Source organism: Bison bison, unplaced genomic scaffold (assembly GCF_000754665.1).
Source record: "Bison bison bison isolate TAMUID 2011002044 unplaced genomic scaffold, Bison_UMD1.0 scf7180017864461, whole genome shotgun sequence".
Classification (NCBI taxonomy): Eukaryota; Metazoa; Chordata; class Mammalia; order Artiodactyla; family Bovidae; genus Bison; species Bison bison.
Genome location: NW_011495023.1, coordinates 10,239,262 through 10,244,172, shown reverse-complemented (window position 1 = coordinate 10,244,172; position 4,911 = coordinate 10,239,262). Strand labels below are relative to the sequence as shown.

General features: G+C 42.9%; 1 protein-coding gene across 4 annotated transcripts in view; it reads right to left on the bottom strand.

The window, feature by feature from the left end:
• OPTN (optineurin) overlaps positions 1-4,848 on the bottom strand; it is a 40,641-nt gene extending 35,793 nt beyond the window's left edge. Inside the window, exons 1-2 of one of the 4 annotated variants that reach the window (XM_010859927.1) lie at positions 4,644-4,847; positions 775-865 (exon numbers count right to left, since the gene is read on the bottom strand). The gene's annotated coding sequence lies outside the window, so the exon portion shown is untranslated. Of the gene's footprint in view, positions 1-774; positions 866-4,213; positions 4,499-4,643 lie in introns of those variants that run through there. The other 3 variants (XM_010859929.1, XM_010859926.1, XM_010859928.1) reach the window with 3 other exon arrangements.
• Between the last annotated feature and the right edge of the window lie 63 nt (positions 4,849-4,911).

Sequence of the window (4,911 nt, the reverse complement as noted above, 5' to 3'; positions counted from 1 at the left end):
TCCTTGGAATTCTTTAATGAGGATGGCGATTCTATGAAGTGTTAAACATGGATAAAGCATTCTAAGTCTTTTGAAAGCAGCTGTGTTTTACATATCCTGATTATTAAGAAAGAGGTACACTGCCGAAGTGTGCTGTTTCTTGGCATGAGGTGACCAGAAGAGACTACTTTTGTTTTCCCCAATAAAATTATTTGGGTTATTTTGCATAAAATAATTTGGATGATAATAATTTGGAAAAAGCCAGTTTCTGGCTTTCCATAAAACTCACTTTTTCACAGAACTATGCTGGAGCTGAAATTTCATAAAAATGGGTTTTTACTAAATAAAAAGTGCTCCTATCTATTTTGCAGAGAATTCTAAATACCTGACAAAGGCAAAATCCTTGTAACATGTTTTATTCACTTGTCAATATTAAATTTCCTCAAATTTTCAAGGATTAGACTATACTTTTCAAAAGTAAAAGGAAACATTTAACAGATTAAAAAAAAGTATCTAAAGCAGAGGGAAAGATGAGGGGAGGGGATGCATGAACAGAAGGGAGGAGAGAGGAGGGAAGGGAAGGGGAAGAAGTACGGTTCCTTTAGATACTTTTCATCCTTGACTTTTTGTTATATCTCCACCAAGACTTGAGATACAACCATAACAATTAAAACCAGTTCTGCTTACCAACTTTCTGGTTGCCCAGGTTTTAATAGAGCATGAGGAAAAAAAACAAAACAAAAAACAGAGTTATAATAAGGGAGACAATACAAAAATAAACTGGAAGACACTAACCAGATATGTGACCTTGAGAAGACCTCCTGCGATGGTTTACTGACTTGTCTAGCAAATGATGATCATTATGGTTGCTTTTGGCTCAAAAGAGCTGTAAAAAGTATTTTTAAGGTTCTATCAAGATCATGGTCTAGTTCCCACTGTTCTACACATATATCCCAGTACCCTCATGGTCATGCTACCCTCTCTCACTAATACAAATGCCTGTCCCAATTATAGTGAATTCTTTGTTATGCAGCATTGCTAGAAAAAAATTATTTGGTTATTTAAACATCATAGCAATAAGAAGTTAGCATAAATGCCAAACATAAGCATATAAATACTATAACCAAACTTTTGCTAAAAGCAATTTAATTGATTTTTGGTGACTCAAAGTGCATTTTATGATTTTAAATATTTGAGGGGCCATCATTAGAAGCTGTCACAATACAGTGTATATGTGTGATGTCTACTTGTAGAATGCCAGGTAGAGAAAGCTGAATTCTCTAAATGTTTAGCATCCCCTTGAACTATTTTCAATTGAGAAAATGCAGATAGGATTAAATCCTTAAATCCTTACATACAAACATCCTTAAAGGTAATGGAAACTGGACCTAAGCCATTTACTGCAAGGTTCTGCCTGCTTAGTAACTGAATTTCTCATAAAAACCCAACCAATCTGAATCAGAAATGCATCATTTCTAGGCAGAAGGGTGAATTAATAATTAAGCATGGATATGTCAAGATTTCACCAATGAGGAAGAATGGGAACCACCTGGAAGGTGGAAATCAAAAGCAAAATCTCTAGATTTTATTGCCAGATTCGCTATTTGAATTCCTGATTATAATAATCCTTCTTAATTCCAGAGGTCAAGTAATTATAGCAGTGACTTGGCTTTGTAGGCATGAGCTTGAATTGCATTCCTGAGTCGGTCTTAAAAATGACCCTGCCCAACTTCTTATTTGATGCAAGAATGTCCTGCTGGTTTCCATGGCAGATGGGCATATAGACCAGGCTTGAATGACTTCAACGACAGAAGAAATAGGCACATGACCTTAGCAGGCAACTGCCCATTCTATTCCAGGATGGCTGGTGACTGCCAGAGTCATTTTGTATCCAACAAAAATCTGCCTTATACTGACTTCCACCCACTGGACTTTGGACTAGCAAGAATAATACAGAATAAACCCATGCCCTTACCCTGGTGTGGCTGATTCTCTGAATTTGCTAAGTACTCCCAGGTTTACCCCTCACACGCAAAAATTAGTTTTAAACAGTGAAAACCTATTTCCTGACCGTAGAGAATAGTTGGCTATTGGCAGATTCTGGCTTGGCTTTTCAAGGGGATTGAGTAACATTCTAAGATTGCACCAACAAAATTCTTCACAATCCTGGAAAAAGAACTCAAAGTACACACCCTATTACGGGGCAAAAGAGGCCTTACCTTTTATGCCAGAAATGGCAGTCTGACTTTTGGACATACAGAAAATGGAAAAAGACTTAGCCTCATCTACCAGGGCAGGAGCTACACTTGATGACTCCTATTTCCTCTTCCCGCGAATCTAAAGGGTCACCCAGTCCTGTCACTCCCACTTCCTCTCAATCTCCACCAGCTTAGGTCAGGTTCTCTTGTCTTATCTGGCCTACAGCAATGTTGTCTTCCATAGAGGAAAGGGCTTTTGTCTATTCTGTTCACTGCACTGTCTCTAGCACCCAGAACATTCCTAGAAACATATGGGGGTTCAACAAATAGATGCTGATCAATTTACATAGCTTCCTCCATTGTCTGACTCATCTCTTTCCATTGCAGCCCCAGTACCTCCATGGTTTCTTCCCCAGCATAAGAGCATCCTCCTACTTTTACCCTTCCCATACAGACAGAGCTCCAGCTCCCGAGCAAAGCAAACACGGCTTTTCAGAGTCTGGCCCCCACTTACCCACCAGTACCATCTCCTGTCACCAACACCACTCATGCCTGGGGCACATTAAAGAGTTCACAGTTTCTGGCCTTCTTTTGCTTTTCTATCCTTCCTCGAGATGCCTAGACTTGCTATTACCCTGGCAAACGTCTACTGGACAGTTTAACGTCCAGCTCAAATAGCTGTCTTATGTAAAAAGACCTACACTTTCCTCTGAGTACCCAGTAGTGCTTTATGTATTTCAGTCGCTTGGTTCTTTTATGCAAAGTACTATATTATCCCATGCCAGTCAACTTTCCCATCAAACCTAAGTCAAGGTGTTTATTGTTCCTAGAGACTGACACACCGAGAGCAGGCTCTCAGTAAACATTTGTTGAAATCAAATGAAACTATCAAGTTATGAGGTAAAAGCCTTACACTTGTAAAACACTTTCTGCTCAGTAGGCAACAAATCCAACATAACTAGTATTACGAGTTTTTCCTACAGTTTTTCAATGGCACTCATTTCCAGATTCTTGAACTAAACTTATTTTGAAAATTACTATTTTAAAAACATCACTACAAAGGTATCTGGGCGTCATTTCATAACACATATTTCATCACTCAACCCATATATACATATGTCAAAATGAAAAAGAAAACTTAATTTTTTTTCTGAGTGAAACAGATTTTATTTTCAAAACACAGTTTAATTTCCCTCTTTTCCTTTGAATTTACTATTCCATAAATTCCAAAGAACATACCAAACACTCCAAGTCTTTATAAAATTCAGAAAGAGTGAGGCTGGGAGAAGAGAAGACACCTGTGCCTCTACCTAAGGTGGGGGATCGCATGGGAAGGTAAAACAATGACCAGTTCCTTTCAAAAATACAGTCTGATTTTTTTTTTTTTTTTGGTGTTTAGTCAGAGTCCACAGCATAATATGCAACTTGTGGTCAATTACCAAAAAAGAAAAAAAAAATACTACACCTGGCCAGTCCCTTCCAAACTGGGCCTATCTTGGAGTTGGGGGAGGTGGCCAGGGCCCCCTTGCTCTTCTCTCCTTCAGTCAAGGAGCAAGCATGAAAGGTTCTTCTGTTAATAATTGTTTAGGATTTCCCAGGCAAGGATACTGGAGTGGGTTACCATTTCCTTCCCCAGAAACCTGCATCTCCTGCATTGCAGGAGGATTCTTTACCACGGAGCCACCACGGAAACCCATTGCTAATAGTGACGCTTGCTTAACCAGATCGATCCTAGACTTTTGATGTTCAAAGTTTCGGTTTCCCACTTCAACCTTACGCAGTTCTGTGGCACATAATTTCCAACAACAGTTTTCCTGGAGGAGGAAGGAGCCTAGCTGGAACCTGAGTTACATTTTCTCTTAGTGATGCTTACTGCCTACTGCTTACACAACAGAAACAACCCCTCTGAGGTTCTCGCCTCAGCAAATATTCATATTCTCTACGTATGTATCTATACCTACACAAACACACACACAAGCTCCCCCAGACACAACGGTTTATGAAGATTCCTTTCAGCTGTTCAGTAATCCCATCACCTTAGAGAGCGGCCACTGGCTCTTCAGTGTACTGGGTCTTCTCGTGGAGCTAGTTTTTACGTCTCTCGAAGGTGTGTCCTTAACCCCTTCTCTTATAATGAAGAACCGGCTGTATAATCATCCCCAATCTGCGGAAGCGTGTCACCCTTAAACCACCTTCATGACCTACAGAGGAAGTCACCTGCGGCCAGCCTGGCGGGTAAAAAAGGGGGAAGGGCACTTTGGGATGGACGCCCCTGCTGCCCTTTGGCACCAGGTCAAGATCGCCAGGGCCTGGAAACCCTCCTAGCAAGCGCCGCCGTCCCACTGGAGGAGACGCCCCACCCCTCGCCACCCATGTCCCTACCGGCTCCGGGTCGCAGGGTAGGGGGCTTCGGAACAGCTTCCAGGGCGGAAAGGGAGACCCTGCCCGCCCCCCGCCCTAGCTCACCGGCGCCCGGGCTCCGGCCTCCCTCGGGTCACTGCTTCCTCGGCATGATGCCCGCTGGGAGAGGGCTCCGGACCCAGAGGCAGACGCCAAGCAGGAGACCCGCTGGGGCAGCGGCGGGGGTTGGGGAGCTTTAGGTTGATTTGCGGCCTCGCGACCCCGCCCAGCGCGGCTCAGCTGACCGCCGCGCCAGCCTACTCATCTCCACCCGGGAATTTCCCAGGCCCCGCCCATCAGGCCCTGCCCCTCAGGCCCCGCCCTTCGGTAGGCC